Source organism: Cryptotermes secundus, unplaced genomic scaffold (assembly GCF_002891405.2).
Source record: "Cryptotermes secundus unplaced genomic scaffold, Csec_1.0 scaffold505, whole genome shotgun sequence".
NCBI classification, from domain to species: Eukaryota; Metazoa; Arthropoda; class Insecta; order Blattodea; family Kalotermitidae; genus Cryptotermes; species Cryptotermes secundus.
The window spans coordinates 364,301-383,412 of record NW_019740659.1 but is presented as its reverse complement, the minus strand read 5'-3'; the positions used below and the strand labels follow the sequence as shown (position 1 = coordinate 383,412).

The 19,112-nt window shown below is 43.7% G+C and overlaps 2 protein-coding genes across 2 annotated transcripts in view; one reads left to right on the top strand and one right to left on the bottom strand.

Annotated features, from left to right (window-relative positions):
* LOC111872451 (activator of 90 kDa heat shock protein ATPase homolog 1) overlaps window positions 1–19,112 on the top strand; it is a gene marked incomplete in the record, with an annotated part of 156,594 nt that overhangs the window by 89,275 nt on the left and 48,207 nt on the right.
* LOC111872452 (muscarinic acetylcholine receptor DM1) overlaps window positions 1–19,112 on the bottom strand; it is a 97,709-nt gene that overhangs the window by 59,362 nt on the left and 19,235 nt on the right. The window lies entirely within an intron of this gene.

Sequence of the window (19,112 nt, the reverse complement as noted above, 5' to 3'; positions counted from 1 at the left end):
TGTTGGTCCTGGCATTAACGCTAAGCTGATACCCAAATTCTGTTTTGAAATCGGACACTTCTAATGCCACCCTCCCAATGCTAATATTTAAATTCCACCCTAATGCAGTCCTAATATTAGTACTAAACTTTCTCTTTAGTTCAGTGGAGACTGTTCAGTTCCTGCAGGCCCTTGCGGCTTGCAGCTCTCAGCATAATACCTCAACCAACTACGCTACCGCGTACCCCCCTAGGGAAGGAAATGTCTCAACAAAATCAGTGACTCTATTCCTGTTTTATGGAAGCCCCGGGGCGACCGCCCCTGTCGCCCCGTCCTAAACCCAGCCCTGGTTTTCTTCCCATGCTGTTTGATCCAGATCAATCCAATTGCATTCAAATTACATTCACTTTCCAACCTACGCCTATCCTCTACTGTTCGGGACCCGGGAACTTTCAGAGCCGAAATTTTCACAGTTTTCCCCTTACGAAATTTTATAGTGAAGCAGCTATTTAGTGACCTGTAGCCCCTTCTTTTCGTGACGCAACTCGTGCACTGCTGCCAAAATTTAGTGTAGCCTCGAGCTTTCAACGTTCATATGTGTAGCGGTACACTTCTTGCAATGAAATATGCCATTACCGATGCGTCTGGCCAACACGCAACTGCACAACAGTGCTGTTTCGAGGTAGACAGAGATGAACGCTGATAGGAGGAATCATCCAGTCGCAGCAGGACTGTAGTTCTCTCTCCATAACTCTCTCTCTCACCCCTGTCAAAGGTTTGACAGAGGAGAGAACTACCCACGCAGTAGTGGCCCCTAAACCGTAAATACAAGGATTATTATCGAGAATGCAAAGCCCCTGGGAGCTGACACAGTACACCCAGTTCCCGCTTCCACTTCTCTCCTTGTAGACACGTGGGCGCCATTACAGCAACAGCAACTGATTTGGTTGAATTACACGTTCGGAATTCGTCTGCGTTCTTCTGGACATTTCTCTTCAACGGAGAGCCCAGTAAGTTTACACTACGGGTTTGCACGCTTACTGAACTCAGCAACTTCACGCGCTAACACTTCCATGGCCTTCACTACCTTGCTATCACATGAGGCCTTGTTGTAACCATAAGTTTCGGCTTTCTGTCTCCGTTACACTTAAAGACATGCTGCTATCATCACAGGTTAAACAGTTCCGTCCAGTGTGACTAGTAAAGAGTTTTCTTATTTCAATCCTCCGTCCTTTACATGTTTCGGTCGTTACAGACCCTCCTCAGGGACATCAATACAATCGGAAGCCACTATTACAATATGTTTTTGAATCTTAAAATACGTTATACATATAGTATTGATAAAATACAATGGGTATAAAATCTAATGTTTTAACAACTACATCGGCTGTCTTGATATATTAAAATATTTCAATTAGTTTGTCAATGTTTTTGTTCGAATTCTAAACCAAGTTGGTTCGTGTCCTTTTTATTATTTCTTCTCTTGAAGGGGGTCAAACATGTACCGCCTCGTAGTTCTTGACAAGAGGATTTTGCAAATATATTATGGGTATATTGTATTATTTCAGCAAACCCTATTTTCTTTTTGTGAGAGCTTTTATTATTTCGTCCTACATTTAATGTCGTCCTGTAGGTGTTCGCCGCGCCCTGTGTTGTTATAGTGCTCTAGTTTGGGGGGTGGGGGTGGAGTCCAACTCGCACTGATTGTCCTATTGTACTTGCCCCGGGTGATTATGATGATGGAGAATTTGGTGGAACGAAGATTTGCAGGGGAAACCGAAGTACTCGGAGAAAACCCGCCCCAGCGCCACTTTGTCCACCACAAATCCCACTTGACCAGACCCGGGATCGAACCCTGGCCGCCGCGGTGGGAAGCCAGCTACTAACCGCTTGAGCTATGGCGCGGCCTTGTACTGTTCTAGTTTAGTCCTGTTGTTTATTGTTACCCAGAGCGACCAAGAAGTAGGAATTACAAACCTTGCTTTAAACGTTTAGTCTAACCCGCGTAAAGGGTGTGCCAGATAAGTTGCCTAAGCAGCACGGCGATTCACTGCAGAGTTAAGAGTTGTGTATGTATAAGTATTTGAAAGAAATATCAGAGTCTGGAAGTATCCTATAATTTCACACACACCATCATCTATGTGTTAACCATATAGATACTGAGTCGGAGTCAGAGTTTCTTTACGACTGGCGATTTACCTCTAAACTGTTCTTCTTGAGGCCACGCTCCTTGGGGATCACGACCTGAGACCGTTTTGCAACTGAACTCTTGCCGTCATAATCCTTATGTAACATCCTCTCTGACGAGGAGATGGACTCAATTTCTTCTAAATAATATATATAAATTTAGTTCGTACCTCACAGGAAACACATTACATCTCTGCTACAAAGTCAAAAAACCGAGTAATGCTGTTTGGGGAAACAATCGATGTTTATTGCAAGAACCGTATGGAAGACACAAATACACTTTGTGGACAGAATATAGAGTATTAGTATATTAAAATCGGTGGTATGTATTGTAACCGTTGGGATTAAAAGGTTAATGCACTTAACATTCGATCTGGATGTTTTCAGATGAGTATCTGTCGTATAGCTTATTAGAATGATTGGAGGTTTCGTGATCAAACGTGTTCATAGTGTGTGGTACTAGGTTTTGCTGTAGGCTAATGCGCACTGGAAAGCAAACTGAAAATGATTAAATACTCTAACTCCTGCAGCAATGCCCTTCCATAGGTAATATTCGGATAGAAACCACATAAAGCAAAATGGCCGAATGCCATAATATTCCATTATGGGATTACTGGAATATAATTAAAAACACTGTTTGAAAAAGGTTTAAAATATTAGACTACGTTTGAAATTCTTAATTTAGTAAACTGCATCAGAGAAGTATCCTGTTTGGAATCCGGGATATTATTAAAATGAATTGTGAAAAAATACTGCTTATATTCATGTTATGTCGTTTCTACTGGCTCAGAAAAAGTCTAGTTTTTAATCTTGAAATGAGGATTATGATCCTTCGTTTTTCGAAATAGCAAGAAATTTGCTGAAAACTTAATATTTGTTAACATCTTAGAAAATGACCTGAGCGTTGTGGTAACTTGGTATATAAGTTAATCATTTCAACACTTCCCGTGTTACGAACGAGATATATCGTTAAGAAATAATAAGTTCTCTGCGTATCTTAATTTGGTGGCATAATCGGTGGAAATAAAGCCGTGCTGTCGGCTCGTGATGCTTTAGGCTAACCGCTTGCATCGCCGGTCACGGTAGCCGAGCGGTCTAAGGCATGCACTGTCTTCGCTCGCTCGGAAGCCGGGATCGTGGGTTCGAATCCCACTCAGGATATGGATGTTTGTGTGCGTTTTTCTGTGTTTGTGTACAGGTAGAGGCCTTGCGACGAGCTGCTCATCCGCCCAAGGAGTCCTGCCGTATGTGTAAGATCTAGAAAAACCGAAGTGAACGGAGTTCATGGAGGTAGGCCTAGGCCCACTGGGGCTGTAGTGCCAAGGAAAAAACCGCTTGCATCAGAGCCGGCCATCAGAGCAAAATGGCATGAAAGTAAAAAAACAAGAGAATGTCTTATTGAAAATTACACCATGTAACGGATGAATGAGGTACAGTGAGGAGTTTTTAATTCACTAATTAATCAGTTAAGTCATCTGTATTTATCTGAATTATATCGTGAGAAAAGTCTCGTGGATCAAACCTTTCCGCATATTTCTCGGGATGTTATGCTTCCCTGTCCAGCGCACTTCCTTTACCTTCCCCTCCAGTTGTGTTATTTTTTGTTGGCCGTTTCACGAGGCTGTCACTATCACAGATTGCATAGCGCCGAAACACAGGATGCTACAGAAATGATGTGGAAGCAAAGGCTCAGTCGTGGACAATGAAAGTAGAGCAACCGCTCAACCGCTCGTTATAATGGGTTAAAGGGAGGCAGGGTCCATTACCGGCGATGTCCGCTGTAACCGAGTGAAGGGTTATTCACGGGAGTGCACCGTAGGACACATAGCCAGAACACGCAATAAACACAGAAACACAAAATGTACTTATGTAAAGATTTCTATAATAGAAGTTTTCTTAATAGTTTTATAAACACAGAGGCGCCGGGATAGCTCAGTCGGTATAGTGACGGGCTACGTCACAGCGTCCAGACAGGCTCTGTGGCCCTCCCAATGGGTATCAGGGGTTCTTTCTCAGAGGCTAAAGTGGCCGGGACGTGAAGCTGACAAGTTACGTCCATCTAGTGCCGAGGTCAAGAAAAGTGGAGCTATACCTCCACTTTCTTACATGCCTTTAACACATCTGATTAAGATATTAAATACAAGGGCAAAAGTACCTTACCTTACTTTTCTAATTAGAAAATATTCTTAGTGCCTCAGCATCTCTAAAAATTCACAATTGTGTTTAGCCAGATTTTGTCCGTCATATCAGGGGTCAGTCGTAACGAAGGTTTACTGTACTACTCAGGAATTTACCTGGAGGGACTAAGGACAAGAGCGAATATCCTCTGTCAGTATAGCCATTGTCCGGGCCGCTATTCGAACCAGGAACCTTCAGGATAGGAGGTAAGAACATTGCCCTTGCTCGTGCGACCATCAACTCTTCAGAGACTGCCACGGTTACAGGTCAGCAGGGTGAGTACAGACGGCGTCTGTGTGTCTTCTTCCTTCTCTCCTTGTCTCAGTGTAGTTACTTGGTTTGTTCGTGAATTGTTTACATAGTTAATTGCTTGGACAGTCAGCTACTTGGTGAGTTAATTACGTAGCGAATCGTTTATTCGTTAGACTGGTTAGACTCTCGTACTGCAACTGGGATCAGTCCATCCTCGCCTGCAGAGTGTTTGCCTGCGTCAAAGTTCTTTATTACGTACGTATGTTTGCAAGATCTAGTGGGATGAATGGAGCTAGCTCGTATTGTGCTTAAGGCGAGCCTGGAGCTTTTATTCCACAAAGACCTCAACACGTGTGTAATTAGCTACTTAAATAACAGGTGTGAAAACATAGTTCAGGGACGATATTTGCTGTATACACACTTTTCGTACGCTAGAACTTAGGATTTTTTTCTGTCATTCCACATATATTTGTTTATGATCGTGAGATTTGTTTCTGGCATTATGTAATTTGCTGTGTGGCCCACCCAATCTCCTACCCAAAGGATACTGTGTGTTCTTTCCTCGGAGGCAAAGCAGCAGAGGCGTGAAGCTGACCACTCGCTTACATCTACTCATGAGGTCAAGAGTGGTGGAACTATTCCTCCATTCCACCCTACGTCTTCATGGCTTAGTGCTTAATTAGTTAAGCACAGGGACAAATTTACGATTATACAATTTTGTGTTACCATAGCAACTAAATGTCAAGCCATAATGTGTTACATTAGATAAAGTTATGTACTATGCCACAAATGCTCAAGCAGTTTTCTGCTTTAGTGTATCGTGTCTATTCCGGGAGTATTGACAATATTTTGATATCTGTATGTGAAGTAAAGTATCCTATATGAAGGAGACGGATTTACATTGAGAATTTGTGCGTATTATTCGTGGTCGATAGTTTTAAATGTCGGCGCGTATGTGTCGTTCCGTAACGTTCAAACTGGATAAATAAACTGGGAGAAAGTTAATAAATACTACTGTGGCATGTGGGACCTTTGCTCGGCAATGACCGCGAAACAAAACACTATACAACAAGCAATGCTGAATAACGGCTTCTCAGACAAGCATGTTTCTATGGCAACGAGAGAACACAAAAATAATGGAAGAAATGTTTTCTACGCGGTCCGTGCTGAGATGTTATAGCCAGGACCAGTTGGCAACCCGCAGTTGTCAGGGTCTAATGTTAGGGTTCGCGTATTTAAGCCGGACTGCTGGCTAGAAGTCAGTTTGCATCCGGAAGGTCCTGAGACCGGCCAGCTCGACCAAGGTTTTCCGTGGTTTTCCTCGGTACTAGAGCAAATGCTGAGTTGGTACCCAATTCCACGTTGCACTGCATGCCTCACATGCAGCCCTCCCATTGTTAACATCAAAATTTCGCCTTAATATAGCCCTCCCAACGTTAGCAAAAACAAAAAACAAAAAATCCGATCATATGCGTTACCTTTACCAGAAGGACAAGCGGGCACTGCCTGGGAACCTTCAAAATCGGAGATATAGTTTCTTCCCCCCCACCCCAATGTAGTGTCTCTCACTACCACCACCACTTCTTCTTCAGGCTTCATCAGTTGTAGATAGTGAACTTCTGCTGTTCAGTTGTTGTGAGCTATTGGTACTAGAAGCTGGTAGCCGAGACACGGGGACATTTCGGGAACTCAGAGGAAGTAAACGTCAGCCGTTGAAAGACGCTACCAAGCAACGACAGTGAAGATGTTACTGCGGACACTAGTGTGTATGTGTGTGTGTGTGTTTCTGTGTCTGTAACAGTGAACTGTAAAGCGTAGTCACGCTCTGTATCAAAGTGGTCAATAAATCGAGTCACCAATCCACACTCCGTCTATAGTTACACACATACACGTGACAGTACGAAACTTATGTAACAGAAGATGAGACTCCATGCAGAACTTTAAACTTGTGATATGCTAGTGTAGAAAACCGAGATTAACGGCCGTGGGGATCCGTTGCGCTGACCACGCGACACCATCTATCCGGCAAAGTTGGCAGTAACTTCGCCGACAAGCGGCCTCGCTCGGTCGGTATATTTCGCTTGCGGACTAAAGGCCACAGAGGAAAGGATACGCTTGTGTGTGTGTGTGTTTTGCATCGCAATGAGGGCCACAGCGGCACATTTCCAACCAAGGGAAGTTGAAAGACGGTTCATAATTCTGAATTTTATTCGAAAATATTCGGTTCGAACAGAGACTGATGGCTTGGCTATTTTGATTGATGGCCGTCGTGAAACCGTGACCTTTTGGAATGGATTAGACTGCCAAAGAAATGGTATTTCTGATGACCATAATGAATCATTGAGTTACATTGAGACTTTGGAATCTGTTGAGTGTCTGTCCGTTCGTCAAGAAGTCTCCGAGGAGACTGGTTCAGCGCTGGAGCTAACTTGCACTGCAGAAGAGTTTGATTTGGAACTCAGTCGAGATACGGACTACCCTGATTGAGACTGTTCATAGTTGTCCTAGCTCCTTCTAGGAAACATGTGAAGAGCTCCTCAATTAAGTCTCGTCCCCTTCCTTCCAGATCCCTTCCAGTTTATTATTCGTCAATCATCTTACCGCCCCGCGCTACGTACGTCGGGCAGCTGAGAGCGCAGTACAACGGAAGCGTTAGTAACTCGTGTGGGAATCTCATTAACATTTCCACTGCGTCTCACATTCCAGTAAATATTCTGAGAAGGTCTATGAGGATTCAGAGGCGCTGTGAGACGGAGTGCTAAGTGGACTAATGGAAATGCGAACTGTGGTCCGATCGCTAAAGGAATCGCAGAGTATCCTCACCGCCTTCAGAGGTACGAGTACTAGAGCAGGGAGTTAAAGACTTTCTGTATGGATAATGATATCGGTTAGCTATGAAAGCAATCGCTGTCTTCTCACAGATCTTCTCTACTTGGAAATTAATTTCTTCAAATGAACACTTCATAACCTTTAACGCAGTCAGTGCGTCACTTAAATGATGGAAATGCGGGCCCCATTTTTTCGTGGTACAAATTCTGAGAGTATTTAAAATTGTTACCGATATTATTAAGGAAACCGAAAGCATAGGATACTGTTAAAGATAAAGGTGTCCCTGTAACAGGCCTTGGCGGCCCATATGATTGTGAGACGTCGAGGCTCCCACATTTTCTAGACAATCGGCTCACAGATGGCGGTGAGATTGTCAGCCCTACGAGCCGGCCGCCCTTTACCCCCAAGAATATTCCTGGCACTCATTTCTGTTATAGGCCGAGTCGATCCCAGGGCCATAGTGCGGCTGGAAGGATTAGGTCAATTGAAAAAAACCAGTGACCTCATCGGGACTCGAATCCGCGACCTTCCGGCTTGTAGCATAGTCCGTCAACCAACTACGCTACCGCGTCCCCCCCCCCATCACATATATCCGTTCAAATTTATTCAAGCCACTTTAAGTTAACTATGATACATTATATTACACTTTTATTTCTCCAAATATGAGAAACAGTATATGATTTTAATATTTCGACAGCAGTAGAAATTCTTACTGCGATCTTGCGGGTGACTCCCTGACAAATGTACATGAATTTTCGGACCGAGACAACGAGATGTGTGAAGCTTCACTCTGAGACTAAAGCCGGGTCCAGACTTGTTGCGTATCCCCGTATCGTATCAGTGTGGACGGTACCCCGTATCAGCCTTCCGTTGGAAAATGATACGCAACGGGCTGTTCGCTCGCTTGGCGGTCTTTTCCCGTCGCATCAAAGGGACGACTAGGGTTGCAGTGGTGCCAGTCTGGACGTGTAGGCCGCTGCATCGCGCTTTGCTTATCAGCTCCAGACAGTTGGAGTATAGTCATCACCAGTGTGCGTTTGAAGCGTATGGAAGACTGACGTATGAGTCTCCAGTTGCCAAAAATCGCAGTGTTACAGCCAACCTTTCCTGAACAGGAATTGCTTTTCTGAACACGGTATCTTTTTAAAAATTTTCGGCCCCATCAACAACTCAAAATCTGACGGATGCATCCTTGTGAAATTTTTGTACATCCCACTGACTGACTGAACATTTAAGTCCGCCAAAAGATTGGACCCATTGTATACTTTCCTACTGGCATAGATCGGTGATATCCACAAACGTCGTGATTTTGTTCTTCTTCCCTTTATAGCATAGTGACGATAGATGTACGCGGCCGCTCCTACCGTCAGGTTGGGTGTAGTCATTGCTGACTGAAATCTGGCTCGAGACTGAGATACATTTCTTCGATGCCAAGGAGAAATTTTATCGCTTTGCATCGGTTGATACGCAACGGAGATACGCAACAAGTCTGGACTCAAAATTTTGTCGCGTTACATCGGACGATACGCAACGGAGATACGATACAGGGATACGCAACAAGTCTGGACCCGGCTTAAGAGGTGTCTTGAAATGTCAGCCTGAAACCAAACAGTCACGTGAAGTTTCACTCTGAGGCCAAGAGGTACGTAAGGTATCACTCTGAGACCAAGGGATCACGTGAAGTTTCACTCAGGGACCAAGCAGTCACGTGAAGTTTCACTCTGAGACCAAGACATACGTATCCGACACGCTGCAGCCCAATGGAGCGGCTGCTGCAAGCCACGCCGGGCTCGCCTGGTGACCTGCCGCGACTGTCACAGGGTCCCGACCAGTAAACTTTTGCAGACCATTNATTTAAGTCCGCCAAAAGATTGGACCCATTGTATACTTTCCTACTGGCATAGATCGGTGATATCCACAAACGTCGTGATTTTGTTCTTCTTCCCTTTATAGCATAGTGACGATAGATGTACGCGGCCGCTCCTACCGTCAGGTTGGGTGTAGTCATTGCTGACTGAAATCTGGCTCGAGACTGAGATACATTTCTTCGATGCCAAGGAGAAATTTTATCGCTTTGCATCGGTTGATACGCAACGGAGATACGCAACAAGTCTGGACTCAAAATTTTGTCGCGTTACATCGGACGATACGCAACGGAGATACGATACAGGGATACGCAACAAGTCTGGACCCGGCTTAAGAGGTGTCTTGAAATGTCAGCCTGAAACCAAACAGTCACGTGAAGTTTCACTCTGAGGCCAAGAGGTACGTAAGGTATCACTCTGAGACCAAGGGATCACGTGAAGTTTCACTCAGGGACCAAGCAGTCACGTGAAGTTTCACTCTGAGACCAAGACATACGTATCCGACACGCTGCAGCCCAATGGAGCGGCTGCTGCAAGCCACGCCGGGCTCGCCTGGTGACCTGCCGCGACTGTCACAGGGTCCCGACCAGTAAACTTTTGCAGACCATTAGGGGTGGAGAGATAACTGATGGGAACTGGTCGGGGTGGCAGGGCGGTTTCACGCCCACTCCCTTCTACTCTAGTCTGCAGTAGTACTGGGCTGTGGTAAGTACTTCAACTGCAGAGACTGTACTGATGGGACTGTAAATAGCGAGTAGGCAAGGACTTGGAAGGAGGCCGTCCAGGTTCACTTCGAGGTATCTTCCCAGCATAGTCAGTAGAGATAGAAGGACAATGAGAAACCTGTCGGTTGCGATGTGTTGTATCCTTGCCAGGATTTGAAGAAGCTGCTTCACTAAGACACACCTTACCTTTACGCATAATCGGCACATAGGCTGAGTCATAGGATCATTGTCAAGATGATATTATCTCTGACGTAACGCACAGTACTTTCGGAGGGAATTGGCGCCTGTATTTTCAGGATAGAAGCGTAAGAGAATAATGGAAAGCTATTTGACGTATTTACTCGATGCAAGAACTGCTGAGCCACAGAAACAGCCGTTGCTAAGTAATAAACGTACGTAACAATAAAACAGCGGGGTTATGCAAACCGTTTATAGGCAACGGCTCAGTAAACACGTACCAACACGCAATAGTACAGAGGTGTGTCTTCTATGTGGTTCGTGCGGAGTCTATATAACGACAGTCTGTAGCTAGGGGACTAGCAGTTGAAATGTCGGCCCAGGAGATTTCAGTCAAGAGAATTGGAATACAACGACACAGAGCAGTTCAGTGGAGAGTTCAGTTCTGTACAGGAGGCGATGAAGAAAAGAGTCAGTTGCAAGAGTGCGGCTATGAAGAAAAGAATTTATGTGTGATAATCGGAGTCTGTAATTCAGTGTGACTGTTATAGTTCCTGTGTTATAAATCCGTTGCCGGGAAACAGATAGTGAAGACATTGTTGTGATCTGTTACCTAGCAACGGCTAGTGTACGCAGAAGCTGAAGATGTTATTTATATGTTATCATTACAGCAATCCTTAGAGTGTTATAATTATTTGTAGATGGTAAATAAAACCAGTTACCAATCCGAACATCGACTTTAGTCACTGAAACACGTGACAATATTATCCTGATATATGAACACAGACCATCAAGACTGGATTTTTAGTGCCACAATATAACGGAGGCGTAGTGTGTTTCCTTTCAGGCAGGGAAATTTTGTGGAATATTTTCTTTCATTTATGATTATATATGTTTCTCCACTTTCACCTTTTGAACCATCTAACCGATTTTCACAAAGTTTCCTGTGAAGGTTGATGGTCCTTCCAAAGCCGTATCTATAAATTCCCAGAATCAGCAACACCAACAGCCAGATGTGCAAACTTCTGAGGTTGGAGCGATATTTAAGTTAGGATCATGAAATGATTTGTTGAATTAGATTATTTTAGATAAATCTGAAACTCGTGCTGAGTTATTTATTTTGAAGGTTTAAGTCTCTTTAGTTTCCTATTTGACCACAATACACAATGAGCTATTTGAGCTAGGGGACGTAGAAATTGGCATGGAGGTAGGCCATACACATGCTTACACATTGCAGATAAATATTGAGTGTAAGTTGACAATTTCAGACAAGGCAACGGTACAGCATTTTGAGGCTATTTCCAACAAATTTAACGTTCGATTACCTAAATAATAAATTCTTCGTAAGAATAAAATAAAGTAACAACAGCAGTCGTAAGAGATCTGCAGGGACAGAAATCTGTGAGGTAAGAAATTTAGCGTTAGGATTTCTATTCGAAATTTCTTGTTAAATGTTTTTTTTTCATTTCGCTTAGTGGGGGGTGGGGGGGGGTGGAGTTCAACTGGGTCCACTCGGCAAGGCGGCCACTGATTGGCCTGTTGTAGCCTGCCCCGGGTGATTATGATGATGGAGAATTTGGTGGAATGAAGATTGGTAGGGAAAACCGAAGTACTCGGAGAAAACCAGCCCAGAGCCACTTTGTCCACCACAAATCCCACTTGACCAGACCTTGGATCGAACCCGGGCCGCCGCGGTGGGAAGCCAGCCACTAACCGCTTGAGCTATGGCCCGGCCTAAATGTTATTTAGAAGAGTTTTGTGTGACAGATTTAAACACGACATAGCAGAACGCAGCAGCTTGAAAATCGCAGGAAGCGGGGCCTCATGGGAACAGAACTCGATGGCAGAAAGATCGTATAACAGCGTCAAAGGAACTGAATAGCAAAGGATCTTAATGGAAATGCAGCAGGTGACAAGGACACTGAACAAACAGAGCCTTCTAGCGGGACTTCGTGGCACCACACTAGCCTCCCCACTTTGAGAATATTAAATGACCCACTGCCTACATCCTGCAGGACTTTCTCCACAACAAAACAAGAAGGATAATTCGATTATGGTAATATTGTATAATAAGCTTATAGACTGATTTCATTATCAGACTTGAAGTTCTTGTCAGTAGGTTGAAAGAAGTGAAAAAGAGTCACTTAAAATGATAATTCGTTTAGCAGAAACATAGGTCATCATCAGCGCTTGGATGGATCACCGGAAATCATATATAGCCATTCGTTTATGCCGTTCTCACATCACTGTCTTGTGATGATTTTTATTTTGAAAAAAAAATCATGTATATACAAAAGGGGTCTAGGCAATGCCCATCCGGCCTTCTGTAGCACACTCCTATGAACATCTTATTTCACCGTAGCTGTCACCCCGCGATTCTTAACTCCAAAAATATACTGTTAATACTTTGTTTGTACACTACTTATTTTTGATAAGTTTAGGAATATTGTTTATGAAGTAACAGAAGCCTTGCACAAATCTTTTTTCCTCTAACCTTAAGAGCTCTGTAAGTGGGAAGTGACTGCGCGACATCTGCGTGAATAATTACAATTACTTTTGTCTGCTTGGTTCAAGTAACTCTTGTACCTATGCGTCCAGATGTTCTTAAGTGTAATTGTTAGTAATCTGTGACCCTTACTACCTTGCCCAAAATTAATACTGAATTGTTTATCGGTGTTGGTGTGTTCCTTATTCACTTTTGGCCAAAATGAGATAATTCATATTTCCGATTCTCAGTTTTGTGTTGCACCACGTCCATGTCCTTGCACAGGCTTATCTGACTTCTAAGTGTGATATTTCAGAATGTGTTTTGCTCCGAGTCACATTTAAACTGTAGTTGATTCCTTTGCTTGAATCACAGTTTCCACAAAATTGGTGTTGATGGACGTTCAGGAAAGACACAATTATCGATTGTGAATGTTTCGGAACACTCAAACTTTGTAAAGAGTCTGCCACATTCCTGCTGTCACTCTGCTTGTTGCTTGCTTGCTCGGCTTACACTTCGACTCTGAAGATGGTGGCAGAAATTCCCTTCAAAACGTCCATTGACTTCTACCAAGTTAGATGTCAATCCCAAAATGTACTGCTCTTTATTATCGTTTGCGACGATTCTAAGTTTCAGATTTATAAAATAATGTTACATGTCAACGCATTGTCAGGTAACGGCTCGATAAACACCATAAATTACACGCATCCAAAATATAACAGCGGGGTTATGCAATCCGTTTCTAGGCAACGGCTCGGTAAATACACTTCCGCGTGGGCAGTGACGTCACACAACAGTGGATAGAGACCACGTGACGTGTTTTCTGTAGTTCCTCTCCGAAGGTTTGTGGGGGACAGCAAAAGTCGTTTGCGGGCAGCCGTAAGCTGGAGAAGTGAGCAATATGTGGAATTCACTTGAGTTCCGAGGTTCCAAGGGAAGAGCAGCGTGGTCAGAAGAAGAATTAGAAGGCTTAGTGCATGATGTTACATGTGTTGCAGTATATTGAAATGGGGAGTGTGTAATTTAGTGAGACTTCTGTTGTTCCAGTGTTATAAATCCGTTGCCAGGAGACGACTAGTGAAGACGGAGAATCCTAGCGCATGTATAACTGTGTAAATACAGCGATAGCTCTGTATTCAGTGTAATTAAGAGAGGCTGTAACCTAAGTGCCAATAAATCCAGTCATCCGGTCTGAAACTCGTTACTTCGGCACGGGTACCACACTGCTTGTGAACAGTTCTATTTTAAGACCTATACGCGAAACATTAATATATATTGTGGTCTTCTGGGTCATAACACCGTATAGCCTGGCAGGTCGGTACCAGCGTTTCGGAGAAATCTACATCAACACAACAGATGGTTTTCGGAGACGATGGTACCCATATCTGAGGCTATAGGTTGTCTTCACACAGAAGATCACAATTTGAATCTTCAGCACCATGAAAAATTTGAATCTAACATAACATCTCTTTCTGATGGCCGCCCCATAGCTCAAGCGGTTAGTCGCTGGCTTCCCACCGCGGCGGCCCTGGTTCGATCCCGGGGCCTGGTCAAGTGGGATTTGTGGTGGACAAAATGGCGCTGGGGCGGGTTTTCTCCGAGTACTTCGGTTTCTCCTGCCAGTCTTCATTCTACCAAATTCTCCATCATCATAATCACCCGGGGTAAGCTACAATAGGCCAATCAGTGGCCGCCGTACCGAGTGGACCCAGTTGGACTCCACCCCCCCCCACTAAGAGAATAACATTTCTTTCTCTCTTTGTACTCTTTATAAGAGAGTTTTGTAAGCGTTTGTTTGTCGTTGTCATGAAGCATTTACAGGCTCCCACAGCAATAAACTATCAAGCGTTAATATGTTGCATTGGCGTGAGTAATATAATAGGTTACGAAAGAGCGATCAGAATTTTGTTTCAGTGTATCGTGTCTATCCTGCGTATGCTGCTAATATTTTGATATGGATATGTGAAGTGTAGTATACTATATAATATATGTAGGTAAGTCAGTAAGTAAGTTACAAATGGATATAGTATAACTTAAACAAATAAGAATACTGATTTGAAAAATGCTTCTGTTTCTCAACATAATCTCCTTGTACATTGAGGCACTTGTCCCATCATCTCACAAGCCCCTGAAAATCAGCAGCATAAAATTCTTTGAGCTGCTGTCGGAACCAGGCGGTGACCTCCCTTCCTACAGCTTCATCGTGGGGAAAATGTTCAGCCGGAAGATGATGTTTACGAGGGCCGAACAAATGGAAGTCGCTTGGAGCAAAGGCTACACGGAGGATGCTCGAGGACTTTCCACTTGAAATTTCGCAGCATCTCATTTGTCATGTTGGCAGTATGGGGACGCGCGTTGTCATGCAAGAGCAACACGCCTGGTTCCGACAGCAGCCCAAAGAATTTTATGCTGCTGGTTTTGAGGGGCTTGTGAAATGATGGGACAAGTGCCTCAATGTACAGGGAGATTATGTTGAGAGATAAAAGCATTTTTCAAATCAGTACCCTTATTTGTTTAAGTTCTATATCCATTTGTAATTGACTTATTGACTTACCCTCGTAGATAGTTTAAGATTAACCATTTATGCGTGTTATTCGTGGGAGATAGTTTTAAACGTTGGCCTCGGCGTACCGTTTGTTAACGTGTGGGACTGGATAGGAACACTGGAGAAAACAGGAGATACTAATAGCACACAAGTTTACGAGTATATAACAAGCGGTGAGGCATCACACTAATTCCCACCGACTGGTACTTCAGTAGATGGTATAATGGTCACATGCGGTTTATGCAATATGACGCTTCAATGAAAGCAACGGTGAGGTAAAAGGTAAAGTTTTCCTTACATTTAATTAATTAAGCACTACGCCATTAAGGTTTATAGTAGAGTGGAGGTATAGCTCCGGCAATCTTGACCTCGGCACTAGATGGTGAGTGGTTATTATCACGCCTCGGCCGCTTTACTCCCGGGGAAAAGTCTTCAAAGTGCGCAGTGAAAAGGAAGATATTTGGGCTGCAGAGCCGGTCTGAATTATATGAAGAAGGGAAGAATTTATTGCCCCTGCCGGCAATCAAACCCCGGGCGTCCAGCCCGTCGCTGTACGGGCTGACCCCAGAGGTTTTCACTTCCACTTCGTATTCTGAAGGTTCCTGGTTCAGATTTAAGGCAGACAACCGGGTATACGGATTGAGTTTTGTCGTGGCTTTCTTCATTTCTTCCAGATGGTGGGTAGTACCTTAACATAAGACACGCCGGCTTCTTTTCACGTCCTTTGAAATTTTTCTCTCAGTACTGATTTCACACTACACCACTGTTAAGTGAGCTGGATACACCACCTTTACTTGAATAAATATTCGACCCTTCTAAATATGGGTCTCTTAAAGTTTAATATCCTTATCAAGTTTTGCAAAAAGATCCCTCTATATAAAAATAAAAGCAATACCACGTCCTTTCCGCGTCAGTTGTAGTGGATTCGCTAGCTGCAACTGGTTCGTTGGAACCCCGAACGAGGCGCCAATGAAAGGTTTGAAATTGGGGTGCGAATAAAACATTTTATTTTATCACGAACTCTTTGCTTTTAAGTTGCCTGTTGACAGATGGCGCAATCGCGAACGCTGCGGCGTTTGGTCCATGAACGTAGGTGCGCACATTTGCGCAGGCGCAGCTCTGTTTCGCGCAGAGTTCATGTGCATAAACCAAGGTGTGTTCAGCATGAATAGGCCATACGTCTAATGAGAATGCTTCGCAGAGGGGACGTAAGCCTGTTTATATAGAGACTGCTGTAGGACTCACTTCGGATTATGGCTTTAGAGACCAGGGAATATTTTGCCTTGATGGAAGGAGAAGTTGCTGGAACCAAAGCCGAGAGGAGTCTCAGAATCACTGGCTGTGTCATTGAGGTGAGGAGCTCATTCTGATTTCCCTAGTGCAGGAAGATACGCACTGCTCTATACTAAGTTGGTAATTCAATTTAATGAGGAACAAACTGCGTAAGAAAACCGCTATCAGAATTAGTGAGGGGAGCATTGAAAAACAGCAGATTATTTCCGAGCGAGCAAAGCGGCCGAAGCATGAAGCTGATCATTTAATTACATCCAGGATGGAGGTTAAACATGCATTGATATATGACATCTCTCCCCCCAGTAATTTTTCGTGACGTTGTGCTTAATTTATTTGAGGGATATATTTACCTTAGCCCTCACCTGGAAGAGGAGCCGGGATAGCTCAGTCACTGTAGTGACAGGCTATGTGCTTGACGGCCAGAGTTCTTGTAAGAGGTAGGAAATGTTTTTCCGCTCCAGAGCGTTCAGATTGGATCTGGAGCCCACAGAGCCTCCTATTCGTTGGGAACTGCGGGCTCTGTCGAGGGGGTAAAGCGGTCGGGGTAAAGCTGACCATTCACCTCGATCTAATTCCGAGGTTAAGAATGGTGGAGCTATACCTCAACTCCCACATAAGTCTCCACGGCGAGGTTCGTAATTAAATACGCACAGGGAAACTTCGCCCTTACCGTTACCTCTCCTGGAAGAATGGAGTTAGGCTTTGAAAGCTTTAGTTGAGGTGGTTGGTTTTGGCTGGGATATAAACTAGGTACTGTTGGCCGTGTGACATACATCACGTTAAATGCAAACTATCTCATATCCTCGAATACGATGCGCAGTGATATTTTGAAGGGCTCACTTGAAGGCAAAATTGCGCATCATGTGCACAAAAGGTAACAGTTAACAAATACATTTGTAGTAGAGAGAGAGGATGGTGCGGTGTGGGCTGCATGAATCTAGTTCAGGATAAGGACAAGTGCACGGTAATGAACATTCGGGTTCCATAAAATATTCGGAAATTCATGAGTAACTGAGCAAAACTGATGACTTCTCAGACAGGACTAATCTCCGTAGAGTTAATAGAGAACAAGCTCCGTTATGTTGTCGTGTAGGCTCGTTACCGATGTTTCGGAGAAACATACTGCCTCCAGTTTCAAGATAAATTATCAGGGTATATTCAACCCTGAAGATGGAAGCTACATGTTTCTCGGAAACGTTTACAAGCACCTACCTGGTGTCACGATATCCAAACTCAGAACAAAACTGTCAATATTTTTCGGAAATATTTCTTGTAGCCAATTTATTTATTTATTTATTTATTTATTTATGCACTTACAGTTTATTTAACGACACTGCCAGTAGCTCAGCCTGCATAGTGTCAAATGGTAGGATGACTGAAGAATGACTGGGAGAGGATATAAGCGGAAGCGGCCTTTGCTTAATCTGAGCCAATATTTCGATATTTACGCGGAGGGACTGAGTGAAAGCAAGCACAACTACAGGATAGTTGCTGTACTTGTCGAGATTCGAACCAGACACCTATGAAATACGCGACAGTGTCGCTAGCCTCTGAGCCAACGCACTTGATCCGGAAATATTACATTCGCTAGACACAAATTGCTGTTCGCGATTCCAATACATCGCGCAGTAAATTCTTCGGGAGGTACGAGCAAGGAAACAAAGACGCGGATTAGGGCGAATACTGTAATTTATCATAGCTCGGTCACTTCAACTTCGTAATTTTTACCTTTGAAATGTGCCTGAGAGAGAGAGAGAGAGAGAGAGAAAGAGACAAAGAAGAAAGATTTTTTTTTATTTACGTCAATTTACAATCTACTTGACCACTGTAAGTAATAAGTAAATGCGATGGGTGCTTATGTCGTGAAGGCGGCAGCTCCCCAGTGGCACTACTCTACCTTTTAGTTACATAAGTCTTCTGGCCAGGTGGAAAGAAATAAAGAAAGAAAGAGCATCGATTATAAGAAGGTTCCCAGGCTTTGCCCGCTCGTCCTTCTGGTAAGAGTAAAGTGAAAGTGTAAGCGTTAAGATGATTAGAAGCACCTTTGAAATGTGGATTACATGTAAATGATATATAAGTATCAGTTCCTACCTCGCAGGGAACGCATTTCAGCACCATTACTAAGCTCAGTCGGTTAAAGAGACAACCACAGTGTATTTTGAGGATCATACGAAATATAACCAATTTAGTGCGCCCAGAACGTAGCATTCTTTTTCAGTGCCAAAGCAGGAGGTACGTGCGACAGCTAACTGTGCTTTGAAGGGCTAAATCGAGCGCTGTTTCAGGAAGCGACTACTACGTTATGAACGAGACTGTACCATGTGTGTTATGTACAGGAAACGTAGATGACACTGGCTTTCTGTATACACCGCTGTCAATGAATGATAAAACACTTCAACGTTGAAACCTGTAGAATAATTGAACATGTGCTTTGAATTTCATTCCTATTGAAATTTAGCGATCGTTCCAAATCTTGTTACATTGTTCCGCACTCGGAGAGCCCGAAAACTGTTCAGAGAGAAGATTGTTCGAACGAAAGCAGGCATTTATCTGTTTTAGGCTGCTGCTTGTTAATAATAATAATAATAATAATAATA